Consider the following 26,666-nt stretch of genomic DNA (forward strand, 5'->3'; position numbering starts at 1 on the left):
CCTGACGGGGAGAGAAGAGAGGACAGGGGAGGAGGCTAAGTGGGCAATTGCCTGGGGCCTGGCAATTTAAAAGTGCCTGGGCCTCTTCCGCCTGCAGCTCTGCTCATACTTCACCCCAGGTCCCATACTCGCCATGTTGCCTCCTCCTCCACACCCCCACTGCTGCTCGTTACGTCCCATCCTCCCCCCTGCTCAGCACACTTGGCTGTCACTCGCTGCCTGGGGGAAGAGGGAGTGTGGAAGAGAGGAGGGCAGGGGAATCAATCGGAGGAAGGAGGAACACGGTGGTGAGTGGGGGAGGGGCCTGGGGCGGGGTGGGGGTGGAGTGGGTCAGGGCTGCAGGCAGAAGAGGCGGGACAGGACTGTTCTGTCCTGGGGCCCGGAATTGCTGTTGGTACCTCAGCCACCTTATCTCTCTCCTTTATCCTGGAAGTAATCTTTTAGCCATGTTATACTGGTTTGTCCTCTTGTGTTTTCGTTTACCTGTTGCTCAGATTTTCATTGGAGGAATTTATTCAAAAAATAGTCACGTTCAAGCACATGCTTTTAAGAAAATTTCAGCTTCACAAACAAACTAGGACTAAATAAAATAATTTAGTTGAATTTGATTTACTGAGAGCTACTAACAGCACTTGCTTCACCTTCACCAAATTCTTGTTTGCCTCTCATAAAAGTCATGGTTAAATTGTGAGAATTTTTGCAACTTTTGGGTGGCTTTTTAATAATTTACTGAAATAATCTTTGCTGTTTATGTTTATGGGGACATTCTAGGCTACAGAAACAATCTCACTTTTCAAAGTGAAAGTCTTGATAATGTTAAAATGAGCAAACACAAGTTTTGTTTGTTTTTCCTCTATGGAACTTCAAGACAGATGAGAAGAGGATTTTGGTAGCAGTGTATGCAAACAAAGTTTATGTTTTCTCAGTCTTCAGAATGAAAAACACTTGAAGCAGGACCCCGCCAGTTTGATTCATTATCCTGGCACAAATTAAAGAGTATGACTTATAAAATATCAAGTGGGAGTAATGGTGAAGGACCTGGAAAGCTGCTTTTATTTCTTGTTCATTCCAACTAATAAAGCAGTACTAGTAGGCTTTGCAGAAACAGATAATAAAAATGGAATATGGAAGTCAGCTTGTCAAGTTAGACCTGAAGCAGAAGAAAAGCATGCAAATTAAAGCCCCAGATACAAATACCCTTGAACTTTTGAGAGAATGTTCAAAATCCTAGATCTGGATATAAATTTGGGGGTTTGTGCCTATCTCACCTTAGGAACAAGAATGAATGGTGATGATGTTAACAAGAAGATAGTGTTAAAAAGTGTGAGTGTATTGCAATAAACTCATTTAAAAGGTGTTTTGTGGTAATTTGCCTAAACAATTAACTCTGCTACAGAGTCATCTAGTCATGAGTGCTCCCATGAATTTAAGCCACAGAATCCTATAGCACCGAAAATAAGGCACCACTTATGTTTCAGTGAAGAGGAACCTCAATTTGCTTCAATAATGTCCTCCAAAACTGCCATTCATTGCATTTTACTGGATTCACACAAAGAGCTCTTGGCTCACTGAGATGCACAGTAAAGTGCTCTAACAACCTCTTCCTTTATGCTCCTGTCAGTTCCCATTACATAACAGAACTTGGTAGTTCATCATCTGGATTTTGGAGCACTGAGCAGTCTGAGTCTGTGTTGTGTGGGGAAAACAGAAAAGAGTCCTTAAATGTGACCTACCAAGGATAGTTTGAGGCAATTGAAGGGGGCAGTTCAGAAAGACTGAATCTATTCTGTGGTGAGAAAAAATCATTTCCTGTCATCAAACGTTTCCAGAAATAAGGTTTTTGAATGGGGATTTATGAATTACGTTATTGCATTTTGAGAGGAAATAGCTCCTATTATGACCCACTGACAGGAACTTGCAGGCTGACTGCATGAGTGGGAGGTAGGAAGGGAACCATGGGCAGAAAAGAGGAAACATTCATTTGAAGATGAAACTAAAAGAAAAAAATAGCTAGGCTACTCCTCAGCTAACACCTTAAAAGTTATAATGCTTGTTATTGGGAGAAAGAAGGCTGGTTAGTAGATGAACTGATTTGAATCCTTCTCATCTGGCTCACTTACACAGCTTTCTGTGAAGCTACTAATTCTCCCCTTCTGTATATTATCTGGAGCTATTCACCAGTCAGGGACATTCTGTCCCTTCACAGAAAATCTGTATCTCACTCTCTCCTTTGTGCTCATCCTTCAGGAAAGAACTATAAAAAAGCATATCACCATTTTTTAAAATGGTTTTGGGTTTCCTCGGTTTTCTCCCTTAGCTGTCCTGTTATTAGTATTATTATTATTGTTTTTTACAGTAGTGTCTAGAAACCATAGTCATGGACCAGGTCCCCATGGTGCTAGGTACTGTACACACAGTGTTCGGCTACTTATTTAGTATTATCCATCTGTAAAGACAGAATTATGATTCTTTCTGTATAATTTGGGATGAACCTCAAATATCTTCTAAATATAAATAATTGATCCTGTCACCCCGCTAGCTTAGCATGCATTATTGATATTTTCCACTCAGAGGAGGGCCAACAAATAATAAATTGACCAACAAAATAAGATTATTAAGGGTAGACTAATTTTACTACTATTTAGGCATATCTCTTTCATAACAGGAAGATGCTGTAAGACCTTTCTAGTTTCTTCATCTGTATATAATTTAGTCAGATAACCATGTGAACATGTTTCAAGCTACATATCTGCAGTGTGCAAGCACTGTGAAATGTAGCAATTTAACCACTTTGACCAACAGAGAGAGTGAAAAGAAACCTACATTCATAAGCAAAGGACTGCCAATGAGTTTTATCAAGGTGTACAGGTTTTCAGACTATTGGGACTAGTTCAGCTAGTGCTACTAAATCTTTAGCCAAAGTGACCACACCAATGCTATTGAGACATTTGCAGGATGTGTTTTGGTACCATGTGAGATCTTGGGGAACTAATACATCTTCCTCTTTACTGTAAATATGGTTTATGACATCACAGATTACAACTCCTCCACACACACTCGTTTTGAAGGTTTTTGGACACATTCTGTGGGACTGAGTTACACCCCCTTCCCACCAGACATATTTTAAGAGTTTGGAGCTTTGCATATGGCCCCAGATTCATTTAAACTGGACCTGCAACCTACTCACTTCATCCCAGGTCTCCTGGGATATCAAAGGCAGAGCTACAGTACTATTGAATGGATGGGGGTACTCTGGATTAAGGATTTTATTTAAGAACTCTCAATTAGTTTATAATTGAAACTAATTCAGATTATGGTAAAATAAAGATCTTTGTAATCTAACTCCAGACATACTTTTATTTGGGTAGATAGTTGGAATTTGGAAAGTATCTATATGTATTGTTCAGGAACACTTGCCACTGTTATATAGTACATGTGAACTCAATTGCAGCTCTTATACAAAGATAAACAGAATTTTCAGTAACAATTCCTTACATTTATTATGGATTTTGAAATAAAGAAGTATACACTTGCTGTAACATGAGCTAGATTTTTTTCATATTGTAATGATCAAAAGTCATTGTACATAAATAATAATACTTAGCACCCTCTATCAGAGGATTTCAAAGTACTATACAAACACTGATCCTCAAAAAGAGATAATATTTATTTTCCAATCTGCATTTTACAGACGGGGAAAGTAAAGCAGAGAGAGAGAGATTAAATTACTTGACACAAGCAATCTCTGGCAGAGCTGGGAAAAGAAGTAAAGTCTCCAGATTCCCACCCCCCTTTTCTAATCATGAGGTTACGCTGCATCCTAATATATCAAATAATCAACCATTACTAAGGCCTGGTCTACACCCCTGAGCAACGCAGTTAAATCAACCTAATCCCCAACGTAGACAGCATTAGGTTGACAGGAGAATTCTCCTGTTGAGCTACTTACCCACCTTTTGGGGAAATGAATTACTTATATGACAAGAGAAATCTTCTCCATCAGCATAGATAGTGTCTACACTGTAATGATACAGCAGCATTTTAAGCACTGACAAGCTTTTAATCTTTGATTTTTATCTTCCTTATGTAACATTGTGCCAGAAGGAAGATCAACACTCCAGACTGACAACTATCTTTTTTGGCTTTGATAAAAAAAAATTCCTTTCAACTAGTTTAAGATTACATAATTTCACAGCAAATTTGTATTTGATAGATTAGCATAAAAATAGTCATCCTCTGTATATTTAGCAAAATGGAACAGCACATGTTCTGTGCACAATACATATCCTGTTTTGTTTTGTTCCTTAAAAAAAAAAGATATTCTATAGCAGAAACCCAAGATTAGCTCTTTTAAAATGTAGTAATGTTTAGACCCTTCCTTTGAGGTAGTAGTTTAAAATGCAAAAGAGTTTTGCTTTTTGTTACGATGCTTAAGGACTCATAATTTACTAGGGGGGGATGGGAGGGGGGGGGACCCTTTGGCTTGTCATTTCTACTAGTTCTTGGTACAGAGAGCTGAATAAAAATGTGTTTGGCATTTTGAGTTTGAATGTGCAAAAAACTCAGATTTTGTTCCCAACAGTTGTTCATTTTTAATAGGGCCTTGTAAATTTACAAAGGTCCTATTAAATTGATAAACATATTAACATGTGTTCCCTGCCCCAAATCTTACAAACTCAGGTAAAGACACCAGATGGCCATTTAGGGCAGGGATGACCTGGACTTATTGACATTAAAAAGAAGCGTTGATAGACTGCATGGGAAGTGGGCTTTAAGGAGAGATCTGAAGGTAGGGAGAGTGGTTGGAGGATGCCAGAAGGTCTGAAAGGTGCAGAATGAAAAGATTGGAGAGATCATAGGGAATAAGAAGGAGAGGCCACAAAAAGAATGGTATGGACATAATTATATAAGGCTTTATACATGAGCATGCATTTGATATGGTAACAGGCAGGAAATCAATGGAGTGAAGCTTGGCTGATTACACAGTCCAAATAAGCAGTCCATGCACTGGAGAAATCTGTCAAGATGGAGTTGAAGGAATCTTCTCACTAAGTTGTGGAGCAGAATCAGATTTCATTTTAGGCTGCAGTAGTCTGCACTCTGGCCTTACTTCCCACATGATAGGTGGTGAATGGCTGATGGAGCTGTATAATAATGGATCCAATGATCTCAATCTTGGTCCCTCTCCTGGCCCATCTCTTTGCCTTACCTGAACCTGGAATGTTTATTCCAATGTCTGTCCAAATAAATATAAGGAAGTCTATAAATTTTGATCAATCGCAGCCCAGAAAATGAACTCAAATATCCAGCAACAGCTGTATCCAATCCCCTCATCCTATTTCCACACAATCCACTATCTTTATTAGTTATTCAACTGAAGTCAAATACCTGAAATAAAATCCCTAGAAAATCTGAGAAGTCAGAGTACTCCTCACAAGCCAGGAAAAAATATTTTTTTCAGGTTTGGTAATGTTGTGGTTTCCTTAAAAAGGCCACTATCAGGTTTAAAATAATGTATTCTAAAAAAGTCCTTGCTGTATTTATATCAGATTATTAAGACTGAAGACATTTTAAAAATCTAGTATTTTTTACTGTTTATGCTCTTTGCCTACTGTTTGCCTGTTCCACAGCTTTGAGGATTTGTAACAGAAAAGGAGTGGAAATGCCTGTGATGGGATATACAAACCCCACATTGGGCTGCGAGGGGGTAAAGGAGAGTACTGGCCCCGATAGCCTCACCCCTCTAACCTAGTGTAGAGCATACTCCAACTGGAGAAAGAATTAAAAAGGGAACAACCCAACTCAGAAAGGGAAGGAGGACAGACCTACCCTGAGAGCTCCTGACAAGGGTGTTGGAGAAGCTGCCCCGAAGACTAAGCCTGTATGCTGCACCCAGTTGGAGCTGATGGTTGGATTGTCTTTTCATCTTATATTTGGACCGGAAGCTGGGGGGAAAACTGCAGAGAGTAGGAAGTGACACGGGGCAGGTAACTCAGAAGGCACCTTTGGGAGCCAGACACTGTTGATCCTCCTAGGGCCATGGGTCAGAACCCAGTGGAATAGGCAGGCCCAAATTCCCCTACTACTGTCAACCTCACTGTACCTCTGATTAAAAGAGGGCCTGGACTGCAAGACTTGCCCATGTAGAGGTGGAACCATGTGCTCTGACCACTAAGCCACCTAACCCCAACAGGGACTCTTACATTTAGTGGAGAATGTGGGCATCATAGTGTACCAGGCCTGACAGTAGGCTGGGGGAGAAGAGAAAGGATACATGTCAAGAAACTGCTCAAATGGGTCTCGAAAACCCCAGCAGCAGGCCATCCAGCAGCAGCAGAGCTGTCCAACAGCAGCAGGCAGGAACAGCAGCAGCTGATTAAGGAGTCTGCTACACAGCAGCAAGAACAGCACCACCTCATCCAGCAGATGGAGATGCCTCTACAACCACCCAGGGTGGCCTTGAGTCTAAGTACGGGGCTGAGGGAGGGAGAATGCCAAACCAAGCCCACCCATCCTAGTAAATCTAACCAAAATGGGGCTCGCAGATTACCCAGAGCATTCCTTGTCTGTTGTGGCTGACGCAGAATGATGACCCAAGGACAGCTCGGCCACCCTATTGGCCCCCTACTTGACTGGACTGACCCAGAAGCATATCGAGGTCTCTATGGAATGACTGCTCATGTCAGGGCGGCCATTCTAGATGCTTTTAACATCTCATCAGAAACCTACCGACAATTCACTCAAATCCTCCTGGTGGAGGGGCGCAAGTGGGTGGTAAGACATCAACCAGAAACGTTGGCAGAAGTAGTGTCATTGGCAGAGAACTACCTGATGTCCCTAAGGCAAAAGGCAGAAACACGGAAAGTCAGTTCTGTGTACCCCCTGGTCCCTAAGGCGCTCCAATGCCTGAATTATGCCAAGGGTAATTAGGGGAGCTTGGATGACCAACCCTGGTGGAAGGGGCACACAGGTAAAGAAAAGAGTCTGGAAGTCTACCCCCTGATAACCAAGAGGCCCAGCCCAGCCAAAAAACCTTATCTGAGGGGATTCCCACCCTTGGGAGAATCAGAGAAACCAGCTCCTTCCCTTGGGAGCTATTTTACATGTGGTTGGCAAGAACATTTCAGAAAGGACTGTCCATTCATGGACTGTGATTACAGGCAGGCCTGAACAGCCAATAACAAGGGGTGGAAGATGCTGGTCCCAGTCCAAATAGATGGAATAACAGTACAAGGGCAAATAGACTCAGGCTGTAGCAAGACTTTAGTCTGAGAGAGGCTGGTGGGGATAGGAAGTAAAGCTGGGGACATAGTCTACTTCCAGTGTATCCACGGGGACATACAACCGTATCCAATGATAGCAGTATGACTGATCATGGAAGAACATATTGAAATGGTGCAGACTGGAATGGCAAAGGACCTGGCCTACCCAATCAAAGGGTGGCAGGCCGCATAGAAAAAGCAGAGCCAGAAGACCCAAGAAGTAGTAGGGGGATGGCCATGGTGGCCGAGGGAAGAAAGGGGCTCAAAGGAGGGTGAAGACCCATGAGAAGTACCATCCTCACAGAAAAAGGACCCATTGCCTTAACCTGACTGGGGCCATAGGGATTCACTGCCACCTTTCAATCTAGATCTGCTGTCCAGTGAGGGGGATTTTGTGGAAGAACAAAGAAACAACCTGACCCTAAGCAGGGTTTATGAGCAGCCTACATATGCAGACCATAAAGTACTAGACTCCCAGCAGTTGAAACAGTGGCCCCATTTTGAATTGATAGCTGAGAGGCCGTACCAGGCGATGAAGGATCCTAAAATGGGAGAAGTAAGAATGCAATTCCTAGTGCCAAGGAAATTCCGGAGGGGTTGTTGCAATTGTTCCATACAGCCTCATGTGTGGGTCACTTGGGGAAAAAGAAGGTCCTTGACAGGGTAACCCCGAGGTTCTACTGGCTGGGAATCCATCCGGAGGTGTGAGACTATTGCACTTCATGTCCAGAATCTCAGTGGATGGGCCAGAAAGAGATCCTAAAGGCCCCCCTGGTACCACTATCCATTGTGGGAGCTCTCTTTAACAGGATAGATGTATACATGGTGAGATCCATTTGAGAAGTCCACAATGGGACACAAATACATCCTAGTAACCTTGGACTATGCCACCAATACCCAGAGGCCATTCCCATCCAGTCAGCAACAGTGGCTGCCATTGCTAGTTTAACTTAAAAGTATTTACCAAGGTGGAGATCCCCAAGGAAATACTGACAGACCAATGAATGAATTTCACCTCACAGTTGATGAAGAAGCTATGTGACCTACTGTAGATGAAGTCCTTAAGAATGTTGGTGTATCCATCTCAAACTAACAGAACTAAAGAACACATTGAGGAAGTGTGTAGAGCCCTGCAAATTCTCAGATATCTACTTTATATCCGCAGATCATTTTTGTGGATCATGGCTCGGATGCGGATGCAAGCCTCAACACTGGAACTGCCTGTTTCCCCCTCTTTGTTCTCTGTCTGTGAGGTGCCGCAGGCATCCACAGGGTTCTCCACATTTGAATTATTACATGGGAGCCAACGGGGATTCTGGATCTCCTCTGGGAAACGTGGGCAGAACAAAGCACCAGGACAACCAATGTAGCAAGATATGTTATACAGCTAAAAGAAAAATTGATGTCCCTGCGAGAGTTTGCAAGAGGGAACCTACAGAAGGCATAACACAACAGCCCTCCGACAAAGGCACCCAACTAAGTAACTTCCAGTCTGGTGGCCAAGCGTTACTTCTGCTACCAACATCAGAATCCAACTTACTGGCCTGCTAGCAAGACCCCTTGGTGGTAATGAAACAGGTAGGGGTGGTCAATTATAAGATCCAGCAACTTAGGAAAAGAAACAACTGGATAGCCTATCATACCAACTTGTTGAAGGCCTGGAAGGGATAAGGCTGCTGCTTCATCATCCCATTTCCACCCGCCCATCCAGAACTCGGCCCTTGGTACCACAAGGGTACACACTAGTACCTCTATGGAAGTGTCTGCGGTCTGACGAAGAGCAACAGGTATGCTAGTTGGTTGAAGCATTCCCTCAGGTGTTTCCAGCAGTACCTCAGTGGACCTACCGGATATTCCATCATATAGACATTGAATCAGAGCTGAAGGTACATGAGAGAGCGGCTCCCAAGGAAGATGTGGGAGACAGTTCACCAGGAACTCCAGGCCACGATAGAACTAGAAGTCAAAGAATCATATAATGAACAGTGAAGACCTATTGTGCTTGTCCCTAAACATGATGGGTTGACATGGTTCTGTATTGACTTCCAGGAGATGCCATTTCAAAATTCGATATGTACCTCATGGCCAGGATTGATGAGCTTTTAAGTATATATCTACCCTCGACTTGCCGAAGCGATATTGACAAACCTCCTTGACACCTGATTCTAAAGAAAAAGCGCCTTCTCCACGCCATAGGGGCTATACCAGTTTAAAACCAGGGCCTTCAGACTTCAGGGGCTTCTGCCACTTTCCATCAGCTGATGGACAGTATGCTACAGCCACATGGGTGATATGTGGCTGCCTGCATTGATGATAGCATCATCTACAGTGAGAGCTTGGCCAAGCATATAAGGCATGTTGCTGCAGTATTACAGGCTCTCAAGGAGGCAGGTTTGACAGCCAATCCAACCAAGTGTCGGCTGGGCACCCAAGAAGTCATCTTCCTAGGATATGCTCTGTGGAGGAAGCAGCTACAACCCTGGAAGGGCAGAATCCAAGCCCTAGCAGGCTGCCTCATCCCTTTCACAAAGAAGCAAGTCCAACAGTTTTGGGGATTAGCAGGGTACTATCAATGGTTCATCCCAAACTTCGCTACCACTGTTGCCCCATTTTACAGATCTTGCCTTAAAAATTCATAATATCAGTTTGCACAATCACATTGTTTTCCATGGGGCTTATAAAGAGGGAAAGAAAATAGATATTTTCAATGCACAGCAGATTAAGAATAAGCCAGACCCCAGAACAGAAGAGGGCAATCCTGTAAATTGTATTTTGATACACTAGTAATATATCTAGACAGTACTATTACAGATGTACATAGAAAAAATATATATATACAGTTTTAAGCCCTTATTCTGATCTCCCCCCAGTGTAATTTAAGGGACCTTTTTACCTATGTTTTATCTTTCCTTTGAGGACTTTAGTCTCCAGAATTGCCCATCTAGCACTTTAGGTAAGCACTACATACAATTACAGTATTGTATCCAAAGAGGATAATGAAGTAGGGATATGTAATGATCAATTGAGAATCTTGGGCCTACATTTTTAACCCTCTTGTGATTATTTTTTGGTCCAAATTCCATCCTTGACATCTAAGAGATTTTGTTAAAAAGTTTGATAAAAAAAGATCTGCAAATATTGAGAAAATGAACGGAATGTCTGGGTCAGCAAAAAATTGTCAGTAATCTGGTCTGAGAACCAATCCAAGATAAAGCAGGAATGGCTGAACAAACAAGCTTTTATGAAAAACTCCAAGGATGGCAAAGCTACAGGTCTTAGTACAAAGCAGGAGGATTAAGGGAGTATAAATAAAAACTATTTTGTTTCCAAAATGAGACCACAGAACGTTTTAAGCCAATTCTTAAATTCACCTTCTGCTCTTACCCACATGGAGTCAATAGGAATTTTAGCCTGAATAAAAAAAACTCAGTAAGATTGTCAGGACAGTACTAGTTTGTAGAGAATACGTTCCAGGTGGTTTCATTACTTTCTTTAAATATATATGGTATATAATGATATATAGCTCAAAACTAGGACTTTGCCCCTGATTTTTTCCAATAAGACCCCTTTCCACTCCCTCTGCCCCTCCTTCTTCTTTCTTTATCCTTTCTTTTTTCCCTCTTCTTCTCTCTCTTTTATGTCTCATCACTAGACTCTCTAAGCTCTCTCTGCTCCTAGGCCACTGCCCCAAGATGCCTCTGTCTGATTCAAGTCCCTTTACCTATTCAAAGAACCTGTCCCTGTATTATCCATATTTTTTTAAACACATAGTGCTTTAAAGATATGTCAAACAAAGAATAGAATCTCTAGCCCAAAGAATTTTATGATCAGAAGAGGCATGAGTGGGAACAACAGAACAGACACAGTTGCTGGTGGTCATTTAATCTGGAATGATCTTTCTATTTCACATAGCTATATGGACCCTAAAAAATGATGCACCAAATTCATCCTTGATGTATTTCCATGGAAATCAAGGAGGTTACATAAAGAATTGATTTGACTCAAAGGATGTCTATACACTAGATTCTTTAAATAAAATATTCCATAGCTATCATTCTTGAAGCTTTATCTTTAACCTTTAACAACAGTGTGAGCTCTAGTGTAGACCATATGCTAGTGTTTTAAGCTCTGTGTCATTTAACTCTGATCAGGGCAGGTTTAGATATCACAGTGATGAAAGAGACTCTGGTTGCTTGAAGTCCTCTAGCCTTCCTGTTGCTATTACAGAAGCTCTGTGATAGCCATGATGGAAATTTTATTAAAAAGTTTTGCGTTGATAACACTGAAGTTATCATATGTTCCTGTCCAAAATCAGAATGATACGCTTCATTTTTGAGACAGGAGGGCTAAGGATGACAGAACACAGTAATAAAAACTTACAAAATTGATCCTTAATACCCTGAAATGTTTTCAGCTACTTCCATGTACATAAATACAATAGTGGCTCTTCTTTAGGAAAATACAGACCAGAATGATTACGAAATAAAGGGAGACTATGGGCCTGCTTCTGATTGGATTTAAGTTGGTGTAACTCCATTGACTCCAGTGCAGCTACTCATAAATGAATACCAATGTAAATAAGACCAAAACCAGCCCCTACTTTAATAAAAATGTATGATATATGAACTGAGCTACAGAAATGAGAAAACTTTAGAAGACAATTCAGGAAACAAGAAGTCATGATTAATGAGAACACTAATATATGTGTTTAGATTACAAGGCATAAGCAATGATGTCCATGGTGCAAACCAAATAAGTTTTAAACATACCTTCATTGCACAATGAGACTCAGCAGTATTTAATATGAATCATTCCTTACCTTGAGTCAACAGCACTGCCTCTATCAATACTACAGCACATCAGAGCTTACAGTAATAAACTTTTAACTTACAGTAACATACTAAGTCATTTCCTTAAGGGCAGCAAAATATGGAGATTCAAAAACTGAAGTGAAAAATGGCAATACTATTGAGAAACTTTTCATAATTTCTTTCAGTGAATATCAGTTTCCAAATTTTCTTTAAAAGTAGTATAACTTTACACACACACACAAAAAGAAAAAGAAATTATGTGCTTATTTGTTTGATTTAAAAACTACATCTAACTTTCCAGATGGGGAATATATCTAATGATAAGACCATATGTGAAAAAGATAACTGGCTTTTTGGCAGAGAGTTTTGAAAGTCAAAATATCAGCAGGAATTTCTATGGATACTACTGGTATTTGTTGGGATATGAGAATAATTAAGCAAGATATCTCTGTATACTTCTTACATATACATGCAATATAGATCTTAAGAGTTTCAGTTTCAAACCACTTGAAAGGGATGCTTTAAAGAAGGCTCAATTGTCAGAAGTCAACTGTTTTCAGGAATACTTCATTGCTATCGACATTAATTCATGGCTATTTCTGAAACAGAGTTAGGGGAGAAAGTTACCAATAAAGGGATAGATCTTTCAAGACACAAGAAGGTTGCACTGGTGAAGTCAACATTAGGCTTTTTTATGAAAGACTTCCCCCGTTGCTACTATTGGTGTATCTCCATTGGTGGTAGCAAAAGCAGGAAGACAGAAGTACCAGTGGTTGCTGGCATATTTTTACCATGTCACAAAGACTTGTTGTGAGCAGGTTTGGTCAATAGGATGTTCAAGATGCCTCAATCACCTAGGGCCCTGTCTACAGGGTCCCACTCTGCCTTTGCACAGTGAGAAAACCTTACTACCATCTCATAGATCACATCTAAAATTCTGGAAAACACTTAGATCCCAGACTTTGCCAATCTGGAAGTTACACTGTTCTCTAAGAATTAAATTTCTGATGTGACTGATGAGTTTTCAGGGCATACACATTCAACAGTGGTGATGAAAGCTGCTGCCCCATGGAGTGGGAATTGATTTGAAGTCATACTACTATTAACCCTGCTCATTTTATCAATCAGCTGTGAATATCAGTTAGGTAAAAATTGTAGGGGAGCTTGGATCAGTTCAAACCATGTTCACAATCAGGGAATATGCCCTCCACAAGGAAGCATCATAGAAGATAATCAGGCCTAAATAGAAAATAAAATAAATACATGGACATTTAAAACCTGCTAATGAAGCAGATATTGTCAATGACATAGAAGCAGGTGCCACATGTGCTTCAGACAAATAAGAGTGTTTAAATAATTTAACAAAAATACCTTGGGCCTGATTCTCCTTTCACATCAGTGAATATCAGGAGTAATTCAATAGAAGCCAGTGGAGTTATATCATCATAAAGAGGGTAAGCTAGATTCACATGGGAGTTTTTTTTAGCTAAGAGTTATACAATTATTTCTTAGAATTTAGAAAGATTACAACTGGGAGAAAAATAGAAGTAGATCACATAAAACCTCACCCTCATGTTTCTCAGGTTCAAAAATCAAAGTTAGTTATGATTCAGCCATCTTCAAATTGCAAATCTATTTTATAATTGAGAATTATTTCAGGTGAGCTTCCTTCAGCCAGACTGATGGGGTTGAAATTGTCAGGATGTGCAGTAGGGTCTTTTCATGCACTGAAAGTTATAGAAGCTAAAGAAAACCTATGACCTATTCTAGGTCCTAAAAGAAGAAATGGTTACTAATCTTTCCGTAACGGTTATTCTCGGAGATGTGTTGCACATGTCCATTCCACTGTAGGTGTGTGTGCACTCCAGTGCACAATTCTCAGAGAGTTTTTCCTTTAGCGGTACTTGTCAGGATGGCACAAACACCCTCAGGTGCCTTGCACACAGTGTAGAGGCATAAAGGTCAAAGCCAGCCCCCACCCACCTCAGTTCCTTCCTCTTGGAAAACTCGAAAGAGGATGGAGGGCTGATCATGGAATAGACATGTGCAATGTGAAGAACAATTGTTATGAAAAAGTTAATAACGGTTTCTTTTTCTTCGAGTAATTGCACATGTTCATTCCACTGTAGGTAACTCACAAACAGCCCCAAATGGAGATGGGTTTGGAGTCTATTTGAATAGGGACTGGAGGACTACTTGTTCAAATTTAGCATCATCTCTATATTGTCAAGTAACCATAGAGAGATACAAACTAGTGACATGATGATGAGGTTGCTGCTTTGCAAACATCCAATATGGAAACATTAGCCGCTTTTATGGCTTGTGACATCAAGTCTGAGTGAAGTGGATGTGACAGTGTGTGGACTGATCGAGAGGTCCAATAGTTGTGAAAACCAATGTTAGCAGGGTCAGGCTGGGGCAATCAGTATAAGACTGGCCTTGTCCTATTTGACCTTGCACAGAACTCTGAGCAGAAGCATACAGAAGACCCTCTGACTATGGCAGCAGAAAAGTATCCACTAATGAACCCAGACTGTGGCTCACTGAGGAGCAAAACTGGTGACATTTTCTCGTTTTTTGTTGCAAACAGATTCACCTGGAGATTTCCCCAGAGCTGGAAAATGGAACTTGCTATGTCTGGGCAAAAGGACCACTCATGGTGATTAATAAACAACTTCCTCAGGTGATCTGCCAGCGTATTCTCAGTCCTTGGGAGGCAGGCCTTTTTCAGAAGAGTTGCCAATGCAGATTTGCTTCCCAGCACAGTAATAAGAACGAAGCCCCTCCATTTGTTTACATAAAACATGGCTGTCATGTTGTTGGTCTGCATCAACGTATAATACCCCTTCCCCTGATGTGAGGAAGGAACACCATGCAAGCTAAATAGATAGCTCACAACTCCCTGATAGTTATCTATAGGCTGAGATCTTTTGGGGAGACCTGAGACTTTGCATGTGCAGGAGTCCCAAATAAGCCCCCAACCCCAGCTCCCAGATATCTGTGACTAAGAAAAGATATTGTTGAGGAGGGGTGAAGGGAACATCCTTGCAGACGTTGGCTGGATCAGCCTGCCAATCTAGAAAGGATAAGATCCGATTTGTTACATGCACTAACATGTCTACATGGTGCCTTTCTGGTGAATATACCTTGGCAAACCAACCTTATAGCAGTCTGAAATGCAGTCTGGCATACTGGACTACATAAGTGCATGTTGCCATGTGACCCAGCGGCCTTAAATGGTTTTTCACCGTGGTGAGGGGATAAAACTAAGTTTAAAACGATGCTTTGCCTTATATGAAGCCTCACCTAAGATGGTAAGGCTTTGGCCATTGTAGAGTCCAGGATAAATTCAATTCAATTCATTTAATTCTATTTTCTGTACTGGAGACAGGACTGACTTATCTGTGTTGATCAGCAGGCCAAATGCATCAAACATGGATTATGCTTATGCTGGACAACACTTGTGACCCGGATCAATCTCTTATCAGCCAGTTGTCCAGGTAAGGAAGATGTGAAACACTGACCTCCAGAAGAATGCTGCTACCACCACCGTACACCTTAAATACATGTGCAACTAAGAGGCCAAAGGGGAGCACTGTGAACTGACAGCATGACCACTGCTGGTGAATCTCTGAAATTTTCTGTGGCTCTGATGAACTGCCACGTGAAAATAAAAGTGTCCTTTAAGTCAAGAGCAGCATACCAGTCCCCTGGCTCTCGGGAAGGAATTATGGAAGCTAAAATGATCATCAAGAATTTTGGTTTTTTGTTTAAGGGAACTTGCTTAATTCCCTTATATCTAAAATAGGCCCGAGACCTCCTTTTTGCTTTCCAGATCAGGAAGTATCGGGATTAAACCCCCTTTCCCCTGAACAAAGAAAGGGACCTCATCTACAGCTCCTACAAGAAGAAGCAATTATATCTCTTACAGTAACCTTCATGAGAGAGGTCCCTAGGGGATAGAAGGAATAAATTGGAGTGTGTATCTCACTTCCATAGCACTTAGAACTCAACAATCTGTTGGGAGATAGGAAATGGGACAAGTGGTTTGCAAAAACTGGGGGGGAAAGGAGATGGTACTCAGAGCTGGTAGTGTGCTCTCATCCCACCACATCAAAATGAGCTCTCTGAAGATGTCACCTGCCTTGATGAACCGGCAGCTGTAGAAGCAGAGGGAGGTGGTGGACATCTTCTGTAACCTCTGCTCCTCTTCCTTGTGAAGTCCTGGGCTTGAGGCGCAAACCCCTGAAATCACTGGGACTGGTGAGGATGGAAGGCCTTCTGCTTCACTGCTGAAGTGTAATCCCCAGAGACTTTAGGGTTGCTCTAGAGTCCTTGAGACTATGTAGATTCTTGTCAGTTTTTGCCATGAAAAGTGATGGCCCTTCAAATGGGAGATCCTGGACAGTTTGTTGCACTTCTGGAGGAAGGTCAGGAGTGTAACCAGGATGATCACCTCATTGTGATGGCAAAGGCCATGCCACAAGCTGCAGAAACTGCTGCATCAAGACCAGCTGGCAAAGACATTCTGGCAATCAACTTGCCCTCTTTGATTAGTGTCTAGAATTCATTTCTTATCATCCAGGAGCCTGTTTTTGAACTTTGAAACTGTTTCCCACAGATTGAAATCATAGCATCCTAGCAGAGCTTGCAGGTTTGCAATACAAAGCTGTAACCTGCCTGTGGAATAAATCTTCCTGCCAAATATGTCCAGCTTTTGGGCCTCTGTTCTTCAGGGTTGATGCCTGGTGTCACTGTTCCTCGCTCTCATTGGCTGCCAACATTACCACAGAGCCTCAAGGGGGGTGATTATAGAGGTGCTTGAACCCCAGAGAGGGGACATAGTACCTCCACTCCACTCTTTTTGCAGTAGGTGGCAGGGAAGCTGGGGTCTGCCAAAGAATATTGGCAGCCTTTAATATAGCATCATTAATAGGGAAAGCTATCCCAGACAGATATCACAATGTCTACAAGCCTGTGGGATGTTTCCTGGACCTCCTGGTTAGATGTCTAAGGCCAAAGTCATCCTTGTCAACAACTCCTGATGTGTCTTAAAATCATCAGGAGATGGAGGAATAGGGTCCCCCCACAATTGCCTCTACAGAGGTGAGGAAGAAGATGCCAACAGCACCCAGGTCTGGTCCAGTTCCTGCTCTTCTTATGGATGCTTGTGTGAAGGTCCTGAATCTTCTTGGTACCGATGCTAGGATGTTTGGGGAATTGATGCGCCTGACGGCCAGGGCCAGTGCAACCACTAGGCAAACTAAGTGGTCTCCTAGAGTTGCAAAATTTGGGGAGGTGGCAAAAAACTGAATGAACTATTCATGAAACTACATAAGTAAACAAACAGGATTCAGCAGTGGGAATGAAAGATCAATGAGAATGTACAATCATAATATTCTCTCTTTTTCATGTAAAATAAATCTGTAATTATAAATGCAGAATTTTTATTCATACTAATGCACAATACTCATTTTCAAAAGTTAATTGTGGGGATGGGGCGCAAGGTTCGCTTAGGGCAAGGCTGAAGGTTCGCTAGTACTCTTGCACCGGCTATGCTGATGGCCAGTAGATGGACCAGATGAGGTGGTGCAGGTATGCTCTCAATTGAGAGGGGAACCCCCCATGGGTTGCAAAAGGATGACTGGTATGGCCTGATCCTGAACTGTGTGTTGCCCAAGGGTCCTTTTGGTAAGCCCACTGTTGATACTGAGGCAGAAACCAGGGCAGGCAGGCAGTATATTCCTGTTGGCTAGGTTGTGTCATATAGGAGCCCATTTCAGCATCTCGCAAAGAAAAATCCTCTTTTTGTGACCATGGTGGTGCCATACCCATTAGAAACTGTGAGGTAGGTAAGACTTAAAGGGGAACCTGGGAAATCATCTGTGGCCTTCCCCTAGGTCAGTGGTTCTCAATCAGGGGTACCCTGGGGGTATGCAGAGATCTTTCAGGGGATACACATCAACACATCTAGATATTTGCCTAGTTTTACAACAGGCTACATAAAAAGCACTAGCGAAATCAGTGCAAACTAAAATTTCATACAATGACTTGCTTATACTGCTCTGTATATGACACACTGAAATGTAAATACAATATTTATATTCCAATTGATTTATTTTAAATTATATGGTAAAAATGAGAAAGTAAGCAACTTTTCAATGAAAGTGTGCTGTGATACTTTTGTATTTTTATGTCTGATTTTGTAAGCAATTCGTTTTTAAGTGAGGTGAAACTTGGGCGTACGCAAGACAAATCAAACTCCTGAAAGGGGTACAGTAGTCTGGAAAGGTTGAGAGCCACTGCCCTAGATGGTACCATCTTAATCAGTACACTAATAGCTGAAACTGCTGGACCTGCATGATGCTGAAATGAAGCCACTGACATCAGTACCTTGTGTGCCAGTCATGGGCGAGACTCCTGAACTGCTGGTAATAGCAGCCCTGACAGGCTCAACAACTCTCTTGCAGCTTCAAATGCCTCAGGAGTAGATGATATTGAGAAAAACCTCTCTGTTACCAGGGCGTGAGGTGATCCCATAATGGTACTTCAGGAGTCGGTCTCAATAGGCCCACACTGAGCTCTGAAGTCAACAAACTCCCCTACTTAGAGGTGTGCTCCAGAGAATGCATCCTCTTTGAGTGCACTCCGAGTCTTTAGATGAGCTTGACCACTTCACCTCCTTCAATGACCCTGGTACTGAGTCCTATTTATGGTGCCTCTTCTGTGGTACCAACAACACCGATCTACCTCTCGCTACTGGTAACACCAGATGTACACTATTAATTGATCCTGAGGTGCTCAGTACCCAGACTAAGGTAGATGGTGCTGATGAAGGACATAGATATTTCACAGAAATGTAGGACTGGAAGGGACTTGATAGGTCATCCACATCATTTAAGCCCTAGTCCAAGAAGGACAGGGCAGCCAAACTTAAAGCCCTTACAAAGTCTACATTTACTGCTCACAAGAGCCTCCCCCAGCACTAAAGGCGGCGAGGGTGAGGATCACTGTTAGGCAATGCCTTAACACAAGAGTAGCAGGGCTTGAAACCCAGAAAGCGCAGCATATCTCCAGTACTGGGGCCGGAACCCAGAATGGGCACGGGAGCCACAAACAGACAAACAAATACATTTTTTTTTCCTCTACACTAATTATACAGAACTATACATCAGGCACTATTTACACGCTTGATGAATGACTTGCAGAAGCAAGGAAAAGAACCTCCAAACAAACAGTCACAGGCAATAGGAAGAAACTAAAGAGGTTTGGGTGTGTCTCTCCCCTTATGACTGTGTGATGTGCATGAGGCACCAAAGGGTGCTTGTGCTCCCCTCTCCACCCGATAAGTACCGCTAAAGGAAAAACTCTGACAACTATGTGCTGGCGTGTATGCACACCTACAGTGGAATGGACATGTGCAATCACTCAAAGAAGAATTTGTGCTTCTTCTAAAACAGAAGGCAACTTTCCATTTTCCTAGTCAAGTTATTATTCTTTCATAATAATTCCCAGACAAAAATCTAGTGAAGCTGGGGGGTGAGTTTGCAGGTACATATCTGTGATTCAAGTGTATGTTTGCACACAGAAAACTTCACTAAGGTGAAATTAAGATTCAAGGCACAAATCAATGTTTTGAGTGTATGTCCAAGTCTACAGCCACAAGTTTTGCCAGTATAGTTATACCCATCTAGATATACTGGCAACTTCCTCCTAGTCTAAATGCTGTTGTATCAGCATAATAACGCTTCTGCCGGTATAACTTATTCCAGTTTGGCAAGTGAAATAAGCTATACCAGTGAGAACACCTTTATGCCAGCATAACTTGTCTACATTAGGGTTGTTAATGGCAGAGCTGTGTTGCATAAATATCACACCTCTGAATGACATTGCTCTGCAAAGTGTAGAGCTAGCCTTTACAATATTTCAAGAACATTAGAATTAAATAACCCCCCACCAACAACCCAGGAAATTCACAGTTAAAAATGACCTAAGAAAAGCAGAGGGGGGAGGGGGAATCAGAAAGATTAGGGTTGGGGCTTCATATCTGGCTGGCTTTCAAATAATAACTAACAGCACTTGAGATGAAAATAAAAGTTCAGAATATAAACTGAAGCTAAGGGTGAGGATCCTGTGTGTTTGCACCAGTGCTTAGTGCAATGGGATCCTGATGTTGATTGGGGCCTTAGGAAGCTATGGCAGTAGAAGTAGTTGTAATTGTAATTGTGTGAACAGGAGAGGAGGTAGCTTTAATAACATTAAAATTTGCACTCTCACAATATCTCTTTCGGGAAAGAAGCTAAGAGGCAACTGTTGCTAAGTGACAATTCTGGAGACAACCAGTATGCACGCCATACTGATCTGAAGGGACAATGTGATGCTAAGTAGTGTCAGTTTAATTAAAAAAAAATAAAGTCAATTTTTAATAGAGTAATACATTTTTCAAAGGCTGAGTTTTCCTTCAAGATTAAAGAGGGACAGTTTTCCAGTGTAAATTACTGATGAAAGACAGTAGAGGTGATCAAGAATACTAACAGTGCCTGCTGTGTTCATGCCAACTTTTTTTCCCCAATGGAGAATTCACATCATTGAACACTAGCAGAATAACAAAATCAGCCTCTATTTTATTCTTGGCAGCAAGAAAGTGTGAATACCCTTCCTCAATGCACAAGTTTTAATTCCTCTGGACTCCTGCTTTTATGTCATCATGACCAGAATTAAGGTGGTGTTTCTGGTTTCTTTCTTGAAAGTAATTCAGTGTATTAGATGTGTGATCAGAATGGGCCGGTGAGTGATGTGTTTGGAATTTGTGGATAAAATATCCCAAGTATCTATTCAAAAAGTGTCCCTGTTCTATGTTTCTTGGGTCTACCACTCTTTATCAAATTACATACAACATGAAATGACTCTTCATCTGTTGCACTTAAGGATTTAGGAATTAAAAGCAGTATGGAAAGAGGTAACTCTCAGTGTCGCTGTAAACATATAACAATCCAAAGAACACAGCTGAAGAAACAGAACTATTGACTGAATATTTTCTATTCACCACCACGCAGCATTTCCCAATAAGTACAGGAAGTCTTTTCATAAACTCTCCTTCAACTTTTAAACTAAATGTTCCCTGCACAAGAAACCACAAAGCATTTGAAAGTATAATGAAAGAACACAATAATTAAAACTGGCAGAAGATATTTCTTTCAGGTGGGGGGAGAACATAGTTTTGGAACAGACACTGGACAACAAGCCTGGACATGAATAGGAATGTGTAGCAATAGAGAAAGAAGTGTGAAAGGAGTTTTGAAATCTCATTAACTTCGAACTTGCAGGAAAGGAATTCCAGCCTGCCATTCAGTGACCATCCCTAACTGGCAACGATAGCATCAGTTCAATTAAAAAAATAAATACATAATGCCTCAAGTTCAAAAAAAGGGAGTGTAAGATTCTCCTTCTACCCCCACTTGTTGAGAGGTTTAAAATAAAAAGACAAACACAGTCTTAGCTCAAACTTGTATTTGATATGAGGCTGTAATATCTTTGCCAAATTTGCCTCCCTGAGGACAAAAGGACAGAGGGAAGAGGGAGTCTTGTAAGATATATAAAAATATAGTGCAAGATTTTATTTGCCACACAAGATTGTACATGTTAGTTACAGGATTTAAAGGCCATTGAGAGTCAAACCATAACATAACAAGGAATAGTTGAAGTTCTTGTGCAGAGCCTGCTACTACAGAGTTCATGCCTATTATCATAAGCATTTTAGGAAGTTATATAGAGCCTGATCTTATAAAAGTATAAAGTCAATTGTAACTCTCTCACTGACTTCATTGAAAGCAAGACCAGGTCCATATTCCCCACTCTACTTATTCTGGACACTTCATCTACATTATTTATAATCAACACAAGCAGCACCAAGCATAATATTTTTAAAAGATTAAGTAGCAAGTAAAGCAGGGGGCCATGGTAGCTGTTGCAGGTCACTAGCAAAGAGATGTAATATATATGCATGTATTAATTAACAAAAAACACAAACAAAACACCTTGCTGCTATCCTAGATTTTACGTTGACTGACTACTCAGTATAACCCCCCATACACTTATTGATCCATAGACATCTGAAGACAGAAACAGTGTGAATTGCTTTTATGAAAGTACTTTTCTTCCCAGCTCTAAGAGGGTGCATTAGAGACTGAAAATACACCGGATAAGAATTAACCTTTGGACATGGGAGGATCTGCACACAAACAATGAGTACTAGTCTTCAATTAGTCTCTCAGTAGGTATGAACTGGGAGTGTCTGGGGTATAAATTCTTGCAGAATTGTCATTTCTGTTCGCAGACACAACCTTCTTTTTAGGTTCCAACACTAAAAGATTAATTAGCAATCACAAAGAATTACAGTATGAGAAATAACATTTTGTGTTGATTCGGCATGGAATATGATAATTTTCCAGCTTTTGGATAGCCTTTAGGCTCTGGTTTCATGACAGTTGGCCTCAGATGTGGTCTAACACACTGACAGAGCACCTTCTAAATCCAATAGTCCTGTTTTTCAGCATTCTATTCAGATCATAAATTTACATCTCAGAATACACAGCATCATGTATATTGTAATTTCTCATGAGCAGAGATCCACTAGAACTGTTATACCAGTATAAGTATTTAAAGAATCAAGCTCTATTTCATCTTCATAAACGTCATTGTTTTCAGATTTCTACATGTGATTCTCTCATGAACTTTAATTTTCTCAGTTCATTTGGACTCATTATATGGAGGGTATGCTATATTATTTTTCTCTTGTCAAGTTAAAACAATTAAAGGAAAGTTTCAGTAATATTTTAATCAACCCTAGCAAATAATTGTTTCCTAAATAATATCTAAATTTAAATTGCTCTCTCTCTTTCTCCTCCCGCTCCCCCTCCCTGTGCCTCTTTATCAGACTTGGGCTGGGTGGGATAAAGAGCCAATCAGGCCATCAACCTGATGATCTAATTAACTTAATCAGCTTTCTCTGAGAAATAAATTGGCATCTAAATTATCAGAGTGCAGGCTCACCTGTTCACTCCCTGCACTCTGTCACAGGCTGTCCCTGTCATTTTGTGCTGTCAGTTTTCTTCAGTACTACTCAAAATTGGCTTTCAATCACTAAAAAAGGCATGAAACTTTGCTTTGAAGAGATGTCTTTTGTGTTCCATTAGTGTGCATCTGCTTCTCATTTAACACCCTGGTTAGCCAAGCAACTGCAGACCAGGACTCTGAAACCATTATCCTTGTATGCTGCAATTTAACCTGGACAACATCTCTAGGAATAAACAGATCATACAAGAATGTCGCAGACACCACTCTACTGGAGCACTACAGAGATGGAGAGGGTGCTGGGAAACGGCCATCTCCACAGCACTATCCCTCCCTCAATCCCAGGAAGATTTCAAATATAATTTAATGCTGTGTGCCAACAACGTTATGTTGTTTTCCTCTGCATCCAGTTACCACCCTGAACTCCCTGCAAATGTAGTATGGAGGCAGCAAATGTGTAGGAGCAGATGTTAGATGTCATAAAAATTATTTTAAGGGACTGGGGAAAGCTGGAAGGCAATGTGGAATATGAATGCCTGCCAAGTCTATTGGATTTCTAAATGGCAATTTACAATATATATTGTAGTCTTTTTATAACATGCTGAAATGATCCTGGGATTTTTTTTTTTTAATTATTCTTATTCATTACATCCACAGGTATACACAGGACTTTTACAAACATATTAGAAGATAAGACTTTTCCTCAAGCAGTTGACAGTCTAATCTAGATACATATATCCAAATTAAAAACCAACCACAAAAGTGGGAGAATGTACCACTGCAGACAAACTTAGTGTTTTCCTTTTTATCGGGATCTTTATTGTGGAATCCCAGTTTTTGCTAACAATGGGCCTGAAGTTTGTGTATTTTAAAGGTTTCCTCCATCTTATTGTAAATACATCCAATTCTTTGTATGGTGAGATAACTTGGATAGATAGGGAATATTTTTTATTTATATAGCGGTTCTTTCCCTTCCATGCTGAGAGTTCTTTTTATTAACAGTATATTGAAGGCCTGATCCTGTACCAATTAAATCCATGGGAGCTTTGCCATTGGCTTCAGTGGGAACAGAATTAGGAATAAATAGTATTGAGATTGACCATTTCTTCTTCTAAGTGTTCCAACTGGCCATGGCAATATTGTCTAGGGCTCTGTGTGGTTTGATGGTGAAGATCAAGAGACAGAGCTTAGATGGCCAAAGCATAATGCATTTGATTTTTAAATGTAGAGATTAAGTAGTAAGAATAACAAACATTAGTTAGGCTCCAACTAACATCTACTTTACAAGACAGTTTATAAGTTTTACTTCCACACAACTGTGGGCTGCCTGTGTTTATCTGGAGCACAGTTGTCTAAACACCACAAAGTAAATAATGTTGTTTATCAGCAAAAATGCTGCAAATGCAGATCCACACCGTCATACTTTAAAAAATCTAAAACATTCAACCTATAATGTTTTTTCCCTTTCCTGTGTCTACTTTATATCCTGTTAAACACTTGTTCTGAGGACCAGAAGGAGGTGAGAGGCAGATCACTTGAAAGTCTTTGGGTAAAGATAAAAGGGGGACAAGAAAATAGAGTGATATCCTTGTAGGGGTCTTCTATACACCACCAAATCAGAAACAGAAGGTGGGTGAGGCATCTCTAGAACAAAGAACAGAAATATGCAAAAGAAGACCTGGTAGTAATGGGGGACTTTAAATGTCCAGACATCTGTTGGAAAAGTAATACGACAAAACAAAATTTCCAGTAAGTTACTGGAGTGTACTGGGAACAATTTTTTTTAAAAAGGTGAAGGAAGTAACCAGAGGGCCAGCCATTTTAGACTTGATCCTGACCAACACGGAAGAATTGGCTGTGAATCTCAGGGTGGGAAGGCAATCTAGGTGATAGTGATCATGATTCTAAGGAAAGCAAGGAATGATTGCAGCAGAATAAGAACAGTGGACTTTTAAAAAACAGACTTTAACAAACTCAGAGAACTGGTAGGTAAAGTCCCATAGGAAAAAAATCTAACCAATAAAGGAGTTCAGGAGACCTGGCAATTTCTCAAGGAGACAATATTAAATGCACAATTGCAAACTATCCTGATGCAAAGAAAAGATGGGAAGAATAGTAAGAAGAAAATATGGCTCCATCAGGAGCTGTTTTATGACTTGAAAATCAAATAGAATCCTACAAAAAATGGAAACATGGACCAGTTGTAAAGAGGAATAAAAAAAATAGCATAAACATGTAGGGACAAAATCAGAAAGGCTAAAGCACAAAAAGAATTACATCTAGCAAGGGACATAAAAGGCAGCAAGAAGAGGTTCTTTAAATATATTGGGAGCAGAAGGAAGGAAAGTGTAGGTCCTCTACTTAGAGAGTAAAGAAAGCTAATAACTGATGACAACAAGAAGGCTGAGGCAGTTAATGCCTACTTCGCTTCAGTCTTCACTAAAAGAGATTAGTGATGACCAGACACTCAACACAATTGTTATCAACAAGGCAGGAAGGAATGAAAGCCAAAATAGGGAAAGAACAGGTTAAAGAATATTTAGGTAAGTTAGACCAGTGGTTCGTGGCCTGCGGGAACTTTCAGAGCGGCCCGCGGCTCCCCTCCCATTGGCTGCAGAAGGGAGCCACTGCCGAAGTACCCACGTGGAGCATGTTGCTGGTACAGGCTACTTGCTGCAGCCAAGGGGATGGGAGATCAGCACTTCCCTCCCCTTGGCTGTAGCAGGGAGCACGGCAAAGCACTCCGCTTAGGTCCATAGGCACTGGGTCCCTGCTGGAGCCAGAAGGAGGGGAGCACTGATCCTCTGTTCCCCTAGCTGCAGAAGGGAGCCGCTGCCTAAGGACTCAGGTGGAGGGCACGGTTTCCTTGCTGCAGCCTGGGGGACTGGAGATCCTCCTTGCTGAACTTCTTCCCTCTAGCTGCAGTGGAGGGGATGGGGGCTGCTGGCAGAGATTGGTGGCACTTCAGGGTTGTAAAATCATATTTGTGGCCCTTGAGTCAAAAAGGTTGGGAACCACTGAGTTAGACATTTTCATGTCAGCAGAGCCTGATAAAATTTATCCCAGAGTACCTAAGGTAGTAGCTGAAGCAATCGCAATACAATTAGCAACTGTGTTTGAGAACTTGTGGAGGACGGGTGAGTTCCCAGAGGACTAGAGAAAGGCAAACATAATACCTACCTTTAAAAAAGGGTACAAAGAGGACTGAGGGAATTATAGATCAGTCAGCCCAACTCCAATATCTGGAAAGATACTGGAACAAATTATTAAACAATCAGTTTGTACGGACCTAGAGAATGGTAGGGTTATAAGGAATAGCCAAAACAGATTTGTCAAGAACAACTCATCCCAGACCAACATAATTTTCCTCTTTGACTGTTACTGACTTAGTGGATGGGTGGGAAGAAGCAGTAGACATGATCTATCTTGATTTTAGGTAGGTACCACTGGTAGATGGTAATAATGCTGAAATCAATCTGGGGATTATAGTGGATCACAAATTGAATATGAGTCAACAGTG

General features: G+C 41.2%; 1 long non-coding RNA gene across 1 annotated transcript in view; it reads right to left on the minus strand.

Moving 5' to 3' along the window:
• Nucleotides 1-26,666, minus strand: part of LOC137146761 (uncharacterized) — a 76,152-nt gene that overhangs the window by 5,363 nt on the left and 44,123 nt on the right. The window lies entirely within an intron of this gene.

The sequence above is a fragment of the Emydura macquarii genome, unplaced genomic scaffold (assembly GCF_026122565.2).
Source record: "Emydura macquarii macquarii isolate MOO-44397 ecotype Brisbane River unplaced genomic scaffold, CSIRO-AGI_Emac_v2 contig_480, whole genome shotgun sequence".
NCBI lineage: Eukaryota > Metazoa > Chordata > Testudines > Chelidae > Emydura > Emydura macquarii.